Here is a 14,050-nt window from a genome sequence, read left to right as displayed (position 1 = left end):
TGCCTTATCTGATTACGCAAGTACCCCAGGCAATACATCAGTGTTTTGTAAAGCGTTATATTTGTTTGGCCAGATGTGACTTTGTTTTTAAACTGCTTACTTAAGCCAAAGTAGCATCTGTTAGCCAATACAATTCTTCTTTTTTATTTCACAACTGATGTCGTTAGTTGTGTTTACGGCGGTGCCGAGGTAGACGAAGTCTTTTACTACCTCAAAATTATAGGAACCAACGTCAACAGTTTGCCCGATGGCTATGGACACATTGCGCGTCGACACCATCAACTTAGTCTTCCCGCCGTTTACCGCCAGACCCACTTTAGCAGATTCTCCTTCGACCTTCTTAAAGGTATCTATTACTTCTTTTACTAATCGTCCCATGATGTCTATATCATCAGCATAAGCAAGTAACATGTGGTTTTTGGTGTAGATCGTGCCACTTATTTTGACGTTTGCCTCTCGAATAACCTTTTCCAGCAGGATGATGAAGAGATCACACGAAAGGCTGTCTCCTTGCCTGAAACCTCTTTTGGTACAAAATTCTTCGCAGAGGTCCTTTCCTATTTTAACTGAGGATCTCGTGTCAGTTAAAGTCATTTTACAAAGCCGAATGAGCTTTGCGGGGATAACAAATTCAGACATGGCCTGGAATACCTTTGAACGTAGTGGGCTGTCGAAGGCTGCTTTATAATCGACAAAAAGGTGGTAGGTGCCGATCTACATCTCTTGGGTCTTCTCCAGGATTTGCCGCATGGTAAATATCTGGTCAATGGTGGACTTGCCAGGTCTAAAGCTCCATTGGTATGGCCCAATTATCTCGTTGACCATAGGCTTTATTCGGTCCCACAATATCCCTGACATGATCTTGTAGGCAATCGGGAGTAGACTTATGCCCCTATAGTTATAGCGTACAGTCTTATCTCCTTTCTTGTTGACGGGGCACAGGATACTCAAGTTCCAATCGTCGGGTACTCATTTTTCCTGCCATATGGTGCTAACTAGCTGATGAATACACCTTATCAGCGTCGACTCCGGTTTTGAACAGCTCGGCTGGTAAGACATCGGCTCCTGCTGCCTTATTATTGTTCAGCCGGTTTATTGCTGTCTTTACCTCATCTTGGCTGGGCGGTATACATTCAATACCATCTTCTGGGATTGGATCTGTGGTATCTTCGTCGTCTTCGCTGGATACCAACAGGTTTGAAAAATGCTCCTTCCATATCCTGAGCACACTATCTGTATCAGTTACCAAATTACCTTGCTGGTCTCTACAAGAGGAGGTGCCTGTACCAAAGCCATCAGTTTGTGAAGGTTTCGGACTTCATTCTGGCTCCTGTACATCTCGATTTTTTCACACTCCCGCTTTTCCATCTCTCTCGTTTCTCCTCTCTCCTTTTCTTCCGATACCTTTCTCGTGCGCTACGCGTTGATACGGATTGTAAAGTAGCCTATATGCTGCACTTTTCTCTTCGATAGCAGCACGACACTCTTGATCATACCATGGATTCCTTGGTTGAGGTCTTCGGTATCCAAGTATGGATTTTGCGGATCTTTGCATGGAGTGGACAATGTTTTGCCATTGCGCTGATATGTTATCGCGATGAGGAGTGCTTTGATTAAGCAATTGGGCTAGTTGAGTGGAATATGCTGTGGCTATCTGTTGTGTTTGCAGCCTATCGATGTCCTACTTCCGTGTTGTGCCTGTTCGTGCTTTATTTGCAACGTTTAGACGTTGCTGCAACAAGGTAGTGGTCCGAATCAATGTTTGCGCCTCGGAACGATCGTACATCCCACACTTTCGATGAATGTCTTCCATCTATCACAACATGATCAATTTGATTACTTGTTCTTTGATCTGGAGACAGCCAGGTGCCCTTATGAATATCGAGATGATTAAATCTGGCACTGCTAACTACCATGTGTTTTGCAGCTGCAAAGTCTATTAGCCTCATACCATTGTCAGATGTTTCACTGTGGAGACTGAATTTCCCGACTGTTGGGCCAAAGATGTTCTCCTTTCCAATTTTGGCATTAAAATCGCCTAGAATAATTTTAATGTCATGGGCAAGGCAACGGTCATATTTTCTTCTAAGCGCTCGTAAAATATATCTTTGGTCTGTTCGTCCTTTTCTTCAGTGGGGGCATGAGCGCAAATAAAGCTGATGTTGAAGAATTTAGCTTTTATTCGAATTGCAGCAAGTCTTTCATTCACTGGGGTGAAGCTGGATACCAGATGTTTTAGTTTCCGACGGACTACGAATCCGCAACCAAACTCATGCTTTACGTCATGGCATCTATAATACAGTGCTTCACCTTTAGGTGTTGTTGTGACGCCTTTCCCAATCCATCGTATTTCCTGTATGACAGTAATATTGGCCTTGTACTTTTCAAGTACGTCTGCCAATGCGAAGACTGCACCTTCTCTATAAAGGGTGCTAACATTCCAGGTGCAGATTCGCAGATCATAGTCCTTAAAACGTTTGCGGGGTTCGTTAACTTTAGAGGGGTTAGTTTTTCGTTTCTTTCGTTTTTTCATAGTAGGCTGTTTTTTCTAAGGAAGAGTTACTAACCCGACCCCCAAACCTAAGTTTTTAACGTTCTTATGGGTGAACGCGCGGCACATGTTAGCTCACTATCTTTAACGGGTGTTAAAGGCAGTTCCCCAGGTGACACCACGGGGAGGTCAGCGTCCACTTGAGATGAAAGAGGGACCAAGATAAATCCTGGGCTTTGCCATGTTAAAACCGGCCAGGACCGTTCCGTGGTATCTTCCATCCCCTACGACACCCGCTATTTTTAATATAATTACTATTAATTTTTGTTGAATTTTACTAATGTTGTGAGCATTTGTGAGTCTCGGTTTTTTTTTAATGCAGGGGATAGTCCCTAGTTTACTATTAAAAAAAGTCCAGCTACCCCCATCTGCCACCCGCTAAGTTATTCCTCTGATACCACGCCTGTAAAATCGTCAAAATTCCGAAAATCGAGAGGTACGTTTATATGGGATCTATACCTAAACGAAGACCGATATTGACCATTTTTTGCATGGAGGTACTTGGTTCACTCAGAACTCAAAATTCTAAATTACAGCCAAATCAGTTGGAAAATTTCGCTAAAATTGTCAATATACCGGCTATACCTAAACGTGGACCTATATTGAATATATTTTTACAAGGAGGTGGTTTATTTACTCAGAATTCAAAATGCAAAATAACATCCACATCGGTTGGTAAATTTGGCCAAAATCGTCAAAATATCAAAAATTGGGCGGTATCTTTCTATGGAAGCTTTACCCAAATATGGACCTACATCCACTTAAAATGGTTTTCTATCTTTTTTGGCTTGTTATAAACCTACGTTTAAAATTTGGAGGTTGTAGCTCGCTTAGAACTATTGTTGGCACTCTTTTCCAAACAAGTGGGACCACTGTGCATTGTAGAAAAGACTGCTAAAAGCATTAGTGCGTGAGATGTTTTAAAGATTAGCCCTAAATTTTGTGTCATTTCTGGGCCTATATCTTAGAAAGCATTGTCTTCCTCCAGAAAAAAGTATAATGTAGTCATGATTACAGTCATTATTTTAAATTTCCAATCTCCAAAGTACATGTGGGAACTGGATCTTATTCTGGTGTGTTTCCTTTCATTTGTGATTTTGCCTGTGTTATCTTTAGTTGGTCACAGTAGGATATTTTTGGGCTTTTGGGTCATTAGCCCAGGAAGCATATACTTGCCTACCAAAAATGCATTATATTGTTGTAATCAGTATCACATGGACTACCTTCGATGAAGTCTTCAAAACAATTCTCCTGTACCCCTTTAACTGCACTTAAGTTCTGAATCTTTGTAAGGGAGGTACCCGAAGGTTGTCCGGTAAAGACGTTCTTGGAACTTGATGTGTGTTCAGAGGAAATTTAATGAGAGTGAAGTTTCGGCTAAATCAAATTTTCAAGTCGTATGTAATCGTGCTCAGTAATTTTAGTTGATGCCGGCAGGGTTTTTTTAAGTTTTTCGGTCATTGTCTTAGGAAGTATGGATTTGCCCAAAACAGTCGACGAGGACAAAGTGTTGTAAAAAACTTTAAACAATCCAAAACGTTCACTTTTTCGAAAATTTTCAAAATTTGTGGGTGTAACTCTTGAATGTGTGAAAATTTCAAACCTGATCTGGAAATATCATAATGTGTAATTGTTCCACAAACATCCCATACGGGACAAGGGAGACTTCTCTCATATTAATGAGTGCACCTCGATTCATATTAGCTCAATGATATGGGACCTACTGTTTACTGCCGAGTCCGAACGGCGTGTCTTAAGACACCACTTGTAGAGAAGTTTTACATGGCTGAAATACTCAGGAAATGTTGCCAACATTACTGAGAGGTATTTTGCCACCGTTGAAATTGTTTATGTTGCCTGGCATGGGAATCGAGCCCACGACCTTCAGCGTGCAAGGCGGTGGTGCATACCATTGCACCAAGGTGGCACCCAATATCACTAGGAAAAATTTTGGACCAAATCATTGGACCAGTATTAATCGTACGTATTATTTTCAAGAACAATTGGGAACTTTGGGACGAATTTGAGACTAACTAATCACGGTGTGCCTGAAATAACTTTAAATGGGTGGAAGTTTTTACAGATTCTTAAACTACAATGTTCATAGATGAGAAATATCAAAAAAAAAAAAAAAAAAAATCCCGCAGCGCTTTTTAAATAAATCGCGATCAAAGTTCACATTTTAGGGTGGATTAGAGAAAGAATCTTAACTCTGAAAATTCTCTACAAAATTGATCTGTATAATATTTTCGTAGGTTTTACCATTTTGAGATATAGAAATTGTAATTGGGACAACGCACCGTGCATGACATTGTCCCAATTTCAACTTCTATATATTAGAAATGGTTAAACCTACGGAAATGTCATAAAGGTAAAGAATCAGAAAAGCTCCAAAATCGAATTAAAAATTATGTTTTTGGAGCAGTTCACCCCCACAGACACTAATCGCTACATCGCTTTATCTCGTCAAGATATGAAAATTAATATACATACCACAATATTTCACGATGCTACATGATTTTTTTTGCAAAACAAACTTTCCAAATGCCTAGAAAGAATCTGCTAAAGTAAGTCTGGAAGAAAATGTTGTTTTAAAACAGGTTTGATACATTATTTAGCAAGAATTATACCCGGAATCTATGACAGTAAATTCAATATACACACATACATATATATCGCCAATAAACATGGCTGCAAATCATGTTTCAATGTAATTATGTGTATACGTATGGGTGACCTCCCTCCTACTTCCCATCCAACACGTAATGACTGGGCCATATATTTTATAGGCAATTCCATTGTTCACATGCTCACGACCTCAAGTACTACATGGCTATGACAACGATGTCGCATAAATAAAATACAGCAAACAACAGTAGAAGCCCAAACACCCAACGACAACAAAAAATCAATAAAAACCATTCATACCAACACTTCCAAACCGCGATGTGCTGAAAACGAAAGAAAAGGAAATGTGAATATAATCTGATTTTAGGTGAATGCTAAGTTCAAGGCTTTTTAAACATAAATTCCTTGTGTATCCTTGAACAAAAAATACTGAGAATCAATTTGTATTTATGTTATTACAACAATAAGCCTTGTGAAAATATCTGATTTATTTTTGGTTTATTTGTTGGCTCAAAACCGCACTTTGTGCCATTGTCAGTTGTAATAAATTAGGCAATAAATAACATGCAATCATCAGAAGGAATTTTTGATTTGTTGATTTAAGGATATTTTAATCAGTAGGTTATATTTGTTTTCATGTTTTTTTTTTTATTTCGTTACTGATGGTTTAGTGAAGATTTGCTAAATTCGTCATTTAAGAGTGTTTATCATCCATCGAATGTGTAGTTTATAGAAAATTGAAAGATATGCAGGTAATATATGAATGATTAGGAATAAATTTGCTATATTTAATTTAACAACAACACAAACTTCTTAAAGACCAAAATTTTGTTTTATATGAGCAAAAAGTCCTGCTCAGCCATAACACATATTTTTGTATACAAAACAATTGCGTTATTAAGGAAAAACAAATCCCTATAACACCGTAATACTTCTTTGAGAAGACGGAAAATATTTCCTATTACAGTCTCAAATATTTTTTTTTTTTTTTTGAAATACAATTACTTTTAATAGGAAAACAGTACAGATTTCCTTTAGGAGACCAAAAATATATCCCATATTATCTTAAAAAGTTTACCTCCAGGACAAAGAAAGGGATAACATTGTCATGTGAGCTTCCTAGAAAATATGTAAATGCCTTTTTACGAAAGACCAAATTTCTTCTCATACATAATCCTTTAGGGTACCGAGAGTATATACCTCTGATATGATTAAAATGTGCCTCATCATCAAAACAATGTTTTTATCGCTTCTGTTCAACAAACGGGTAATAACTCACATTTTCTATGTTTTAGTTTGATATGTACATTAGGGTTATGAATTTTCGACATTTTTTCACAAAAATGCTTTCTTGTAGTGAGAATGAAATAAAATAATAATAAAATAACATTCATTCCATTTTATAATAAAAAAGGTGCCGCACAAGCAATTTTAAAAAAATTTTTTATTTGAAAAAAAATACTATGACATTAAAAAAAAATCTCAAAAAAATATTTCCTGTTGCACGAATGACTGACGTTTTGCCTATTAATGACTAAAATAACTTTTATTCCATTTAAATATTAAAAGAGCTCCCGCACAAATCACTTTTAATTTTGATGATATATGAAATAAAGTTATATATAATATAAAATGATATATAGGTTATAATACGATGATAAAATTAGTGGGAAACAACCGGTTATGCCCTGTGGCCCTATACATTGTTTTCAGTAAAATGTCTGCTTACAGTGATTTCAAAAAAATGTCAACATTTCTGAAAAATAAAAACATTAAAAACTTTTTGTGCGGAAGCGTTTTGTTTCCAATAACTTTATAATTAAGATTTTATGTAATCTTAGGTAAAAACTCATCAGACTATGCAAATTTTCATTAGAAATTTCTTTGTAATTCTCATACATTAAATCATATGAAAATTTTCATTGCTTTGTATTGGTTTGAGAGTTAAGAATTTAAACACAAAGAATAATTTCAGATTACAGAACCTTGTGTACAGAGTTTCACCCTCTTCACGCCTCTTACCAATAAACTCATTTTCATGTTAATGAAAATTTTCATAGTCTGCCAAAAGACATACATAGTAGTTACTCTGAAGACATGAAAAGTGACATAAACGGTATTTTTGAGGAAAGATCAGATAAAATAATGGATGATTTTTACAGAGGGTAGACTTGATCAGCGTTCATCGTATTTTATAAAAACGTGAAAATTTCACAATTTAGAGTTAATACACTTTTGAACAAGTGAAGCGAAACTTTTACCTCCGGACAGATCGAATGTATTTAAGGTCTCTTCAGAATTTTGCGGCCCTTTTTAGACATTTGAACTTGCCGACAAAAACGTGGATTAGGAATTAACTGCACCAATACACAAATGTTGAACTTTTGTAGGGCAGGTACCTTTAGGGAGGACCGATATTGGCCATTTTAGAAGTTAAACTAAATGTTGATAAAATATTAGGAGATCCAAAGTTTGGACCAAATTGGTTGCCCCATTCAAGTGATATCGTCCTAGCATTTTAGTGATATTTTTTAAACATTGGGGAGAAGTACCGAAAGTTGTGGACCGGTATTGCCCATGAAACTAAGTTTGGATATAATATGACGAAGACCAAATGTTGGACCAAATCGGTTGAACAGTTTGAGAGTTATCGTGCTCTCAGACCGCCACATATGGTGACATAGCGTGTTTTTACACCTTTCGGGCTGTTTTCCCAAGAAATATGGACTTGCCCCTGAAAAAACTTTTACCGTCGTAATGGAGGTAGCGAATGCAAATCGCTTCAACAAAAATCAAAGTGATTCGAGAGCAGGTCTTAAAGTGAACTTATCAGAAATTTTGTGTGAGAGGTACCAGAAGCAGTAGACAAATATAGTCCATATTCGAACCTGATCTATATCTGGTAGATATATTAGGATGTACAAAGTATAGATTACCACTACACAAGGTGTCATAGAGGCTTTTGCACCTTTCCGGTCATTTTCTCAGGAAGTGTGGACTTGCCCCTGATGAAACTTTTACCGTCGTAATGGAGGTAGCGAATGCAAATCGCTTCAACAAAAATCAAAGCGATTCGAGAGCAGGTCCTAAACTGAACTTATCCGAAATTTTGTGTGGGAGGTACCTGAAGGAGTGGGCCGATTGAGTCCATATTAGAACCTCATCTAGGTAGAAATTTCACGATGAGCAAAGTATGGACCACATCGGTTGCTCCCTTCAAGAGCTATCATGCCCACAAAATTTCCGAACATTTTGGAACTTTTGTGGGGGGGGTACCGGAAGGAATGGACCGATAAGCTTATCTTCGAACTTAAACTAAGTTTGGACAAAATACTACGAAAGCCAAAATTTGAATCGAATCGGTTCATCCGTTCGAGAGTTATCGTGCGCACCAGCCAGCCAGACAGACGGACGGACATTGCTATATCAACTCAAAATTATCTGAAACACATTTCGTCCAAACATACTTGGGGTCTAAAACCATTATTTCGATAAGGCACATTTTGCCCCTATTGAAGTGTATATACCATTTCTAGCCTAAAGGCTGAGGTTAAAACAGATATGTTTGAACGAAATCTATTTCAGACAATTATGAGTCGATTTAGACCAGCTGTCTGGCTGCAGCGCACAACAATTTTCCAACGGATCATCGATTCGGACCAGTCTCTAGTCTTCTTAATCGGGTACGTTCTGTGACACACTTCACCTCTCGTGTAAAGTGAGAGGATTTTTTTCGACAGCCTTTACGCTTATTTTGCGAGTATTGTATGGACTAGAGGGTAATCTTCTTTTTAAATACACTAATGCAGCTTAGCCCCAATCAATTCGCCAAAAATAGGGGTAAATGGGGTGAACAAAATGCTTGAGGCATGAAGTGAGATGTGAAGTGTGTCACAGAACATACCCGAATATTTTGCCCAAATTTAGGTCCACTACTACTCCTGGCTACTCCACTACTTCTCGCTTAAATGGTGTGCATAACTTTTGAACGAATTAACCGATTTGATCCAAAAGTTATTCATCGTAAAATTACTTGAGACATAGATCGGGGTCAAATATGGTCTATAGAGGTCCATGCCTTAGGTGCCTCCAACACATAATTTCAAAAATTTCCATACAATCTGGTTTAAGGGCATGCCCAGAATAGTTTATTATTTTTTTTTTCATCATTTTATACAGGGGCCCTTGGAGTCCAATTTTTTTCTGGTCAAGTCCATACTTTCTGCTATGATGATGACTTTCCCAAAGCAAACAAAAATAACTTCATGTAGAGTTCCAAAGTGTCTTCCTAAAAAGACAACAGATTACCAAAAGTACATCCTACAAAAGATCTAAAGATTTTCCTAAATAAGCTGTAATGTAATTCCTATAAGGGACCAGAAGGTTTTCTCTTAGAACATCAAAAGGCTTTTCTATAGAAAACCAATAGTTCTTCCAACAGTATGCCGATAAGTCTTCCAATAAAAGAACGATAAGTCTTCCAATAGAAGGCCGATAGGTGCTTTAATAGACTATTATTAGGCGTTTACATAGAAGACCAATATGGCTTCAGTAGGTCTACGAATAGAGGATCAATATGCCTTCTTATGGAAGGCCAAAAAGGTCTTCCTAGAGAAGACAAAAAGTTGTTCATAAAGAAGACCAAAACGTCTTCTTATAGAAGACCAGAAGCTGTTCCTATAGAAGACCAAACTCTTTCCAATTGGTCTTTCAATAGAAGACCAATAGAAGATCAATAGTTCTTCTTATAGAAGACCAGTATATTCCAATAGAAGATCAATTAGTCCTCCTATAGAAGGTAAAAGACCAATGGACCATCCAATAGAAAAGCAAAAGGTCCTTCTATGGAAGATCAAAAGTTCTTTCTATAGAAGACCAAAAGATTTCTTATAGAAGACCTAACACTCTTCCTATAGATGACCAAACTGTTTCCAATAGGTTTTTCAGTAGAAGACATATAGAAAATCACTAGGCCCTCTTATAGAAGGTCCAAAGTGCTTTCTTTTGAAGACCAAAAGACATTCCTATTGAAGACCAATAGGTCTTCTAATTGAAGAACAATATGTCTTCCTATGGAAGACACTTTCTCTAGAAGACCAAACGGTTTCCATTAGAAGAAGACAAAAGGTCTTTCAATAGAAGACTTATAGAAGAATAATAGGCCTTCCTGTAGAAGTCCAATAGGTCTTACTATAACAGATCAAAAGGTTTTCCCATAGAAGACCAAAAGCTCTTTCAATAGAAAACCAAAAACAACAGACCAAAAGGCATTCCTATTGAAGACCAATAGGTCTTCTAATAGAAGAGCAATATGGCTTCCTATGGAAGACACTTTCTCTAGAAGACCAAACTGTTTCCATTAGAAGAAGACAGAAGGTCTTTCAATAGAAGACTTATAGAAGAATAATAGGCCTACTTATAGAAGTCCAATAGGTCTTGCTATAGCAGATCAAAAGGTTTTCCCATAGAAGACCAAAAGCTCTTTCAAAAGAAGACCAACGGGTCTTTCAAAAGAAGGCTAAAAGGTCTTGCAATAGAAGATCATTAGGTCTTCCTATAGAAGATCAGTAGGTCTTCCAGTCAATAAGTCCTCCTATAGAAGACCAACAGATCGTCGTATAGAATATTTTGATTTTCTATAAAAGACTCTCCTGATGACCAAAAGTCTTTCAATAAAAGTCCAGTAGGTCTTTCTGTAGAAGGCCAGTAGGTTTTCCAATAAAAGTCAATAAGTCCTGCTATATGAGACCAAAAGGTCTTCGTATAGAAGACCAAGACCACAAAACCAGTCCTTTCAGTTCTCTACAGGAAGACGTTTTGGCCATCAGCATGGTCTTCTGTAGGATATCAAGCGAATTTCCTGTCTTAATATAGAAAACGGAAAGTTATTCCTAGAGTAGACCAAAAGATCCTTATTATATTCCTATAAAAGATTCCATAAAAGTTCTAAGGTCTTCATGCAGAAGACCCAATATTTTTTGGTATTTCTAAAGTCGCCCATCCTATAAAATATCAAAATGTCTTACTATAAAGGACCAGAAGATCTTCCTATAGAAGACATGAAGATCTTCCCACATGAACCCAAAAGGACTTCCTATAGAAAACTAGAAGGTCTATAAAGGACTTTAGGGTCTTTGTATAGAAGTCTTAAAGGTCATCCTACAGAAAATCAAAAGGTCTTTCTATAAAATACCGAGAGGTAGAAGACAAATGGTAGTCTGACACTAACTCAAGGATTTGAATCTTATGGCAATTCAGGGTAAATTTCGAATGAAAAAGGGTTGAAGCTTTGATATTATTAATAGCTCCGATATATTTAATTTTGTGTTCCCATTTCGGATGTATAATATTTCTTCCTTACAAGTAAAACTGGGTAACAAATCCTCTTCATTTATTCGTATTAGGTTTAATATATTTTTACAAAAATATTCTTCATGTTACATCAAAAGTATGAACTTTTAGACCTTAAAACGTAATTAATTGTTTAATTTAGAGAATTGGTTTTAATTACAATAAAGTTTAAAACTGAATAAATATCGAAAGAAACTTCCAAAAAACGTTTAATTAGATTTTCCCAAATATTCAGAAGTATAATAATTTATTGAAGTTATAATAAATATCATTATTGCCTACAAATATAGAAACCCATATAATTTTAGTCTTTTACATTCCTTGATTTGTTAATTTGTTTCTATTGTAACTAAAATGTTTGTAACTGAAGCACATCCCTTTGCAATCTCTTAAAAAGAAGAAAAACTCTTGATCATAACAACATAAACTAAGCTCTTTATTCTGTAATATTGTCTCGATAACTCTCTTTCTCAGAGCATGACTTACTTCTTTTTCTTCTTCTATTCCCCATTGTTTCGTTTTTGTTGATGTTATTAGTTTTTGTTAGACTTTAAAATCGTTCGCACGTTCTTTCGTTGGCTCCATTTTGTTTGTGTTTATTATTTGCAATTATTTAACATAAAATTACTATTTAAACATATAATTATTATTATTTGTGTAAGGTTGGTTAAAATGTGTTAATTATAAGTGTTAAATTGTCGAGTGTATGTGATTTGTAAACAAATTAATCTCAGCGCGTTGGTCGTGTGTCGTCATAAAAAGTGGAGCAAACAAAATCATTTTTTTTGTTTTGCTTTTTTCAATGAATGGAATTTGAAATGCATTGGAGGGTAACAGATGGGGAAAAGAGCAATGGAGTAAAAAGGGCATACAATTAATAGAAATGAATAAAAAGGGTTACAATCAAAAATAAAACGAAGGTGCAAGTGAAATTATAAGAAAATGCAAACAATAACAACAGAAACTTTCGTTTGAAGTTTGTGAGTAGATATAGGTGTTTATTTTGATATCGTAAACTTTACTTTAATAAGGGCCATTATAATAGGTATGTTTTCTTTTACTATTGGATGGATTTAAAAACGCAAAATAAACCAATTTGGGAGCATTAAAAATATATGTTTGACATTAAAAGTTAAGGGCAAGAATGTCCTCCTTGAAATTTAATGATCACTTTTAAGTTTAAGTTTATCGGAACGTTATACATTTGTCCGTAAAATCCAAACTTCAACAAAAGAAGACTTATTATAATGGGGGTATGTATCAAAATACTAGGGTGAAAAGTTAATGAAAAACTTATAACCACATTTTTTTTAATATTGCTTTCTAATATTGTGTTTTTTAATACATTTGTACGAGTATTCAAAAGTGTTGTAAAAAATTAAAATGAAAAAAATACAAAGTAAAAACAACATTGATAAATAAATAAACGTTTACCAGTTTGAGTGGATAATAATATGATTTAGAAAATAAGCGAGTGGAAAATGAATTGTCAATAAAACGCTAAAAATGTCGAAGTGTATTTTAAAAACAATTCGGTTCGCGAGTGAATATTACTTTTCAAATAATATGAAAAAACTGAAGTTTGACTATATATACTCGTCCTTAATAGGGAAGGTGAGTATATTTTTTACAGTGTTTTATTTAACTTGCTTTGGTCCGCTTAGTTCAAATCTGGTAACTCATTTTTAACACAGTTGCAGTTGATCAATTGTTTAATATTTATACCCTACACAACAATGTGGAAAGATTATTATAAGCATATTTTTCGAAAATGCATGTAACACCGCGAAATATTCATGGTGGACCCCCATGTGCAGGGACGTACGCAGGATTTCATTTCGGGGGGGGCCCAACATGACCAAAAATCATGAAAATTAAAAATGTTATGTACCCAGCAAAAATACTCATTACAAATTGGCCTACTTTTTAATTATTTTAACACGGGCATGTCATAGGGAGTAAGTACTTATTTTTTGGCCACTAAAAAGTAGATAAATAAGTAATTACTGCCTGGTTACTTCAAGTCGTAACTACTTATTTAAATACTTATTTATTTACTTTTAAGTGCCAAAAAATAAGTACTTACCCCCTATGACATGCCCGTGTTAAAATAATGAGAAAGTAGGCCAATTTGTAATGAGTATTTTTGCTGGGTATCGTTACGTAAAGCTATTTTAAAGGGTTTTTTGATGATTTTATGCACGAGGGGCACTAAAAACCTTCTGGTTTAGGCAACACGCAGTGTCGCCAAACGTCATTTGACATTTTTTTGGAAAGTTTGTCAGTGTTTAGCCTAAGCATACTCAGGACAGTTTGACTTACGACCATGTGTTTTGTTGTTGTGGCTATTAGCATAAGTTTTAAAAATATCGTCACTAATATGGATTTGGTGAAAGAACTTCCATGCAAAAAGTGCGAATAGATATATACTGTGTTTGGAGGATATAAACAGTTTGACCCGAACATAACACCGTTTCTTCTTTAAAGTGCATATATTACACACTAATTTCCGTGCCATTA

General features: G+C 35.8%; 1 protein-coding gene across 8 annotated transcripts in view; it reads right to left on the bottom strand.

Moving 5' to 3' along the window:
• Positions 1–14,050, bottom strand: part of 5-HT7 (5-hydroxytryptamine receptor 7) — a 554,635-nt gene that overhangs the window by 374,809 nt on the left and 165,776 nt on the right. Inside the window, exon 2 of one of the 8 annotated variants that reach the window (XM_073960269.1) lies at positions 5,480–5,502. The exons of the other annotated variants lie outside the window; for them this stretch is intronic. The gene's annotated coding sequence lies outside the window, so the exon portion shown is untranslated. The remainder of the gene's footprint in view (positions 1–5,479; positions 5,503–14,050) is intronic. 8 annotated transcript variants of the gene reach the window in all.

This window comes from Musca autumnalis, unplaced genomic scaffold (genome assembly GCF_047663935.1).
Source record: "Musca autumnalis isolate F117 unplaced genomic scaffold, ASM4766393v1 scaffold_1, whole genome shotgun sequence".
Taxonomy (NCBI): Eukaryota; Metazoa; Arthropoda; class Insecta; order Diptera; family Muscidae; genus Musca; species Musca autumnalis.
Note: the sequence above shows the minus strand (reverse complement) of the source record. Positions and strands in the feature narration are given on the sequence as shown.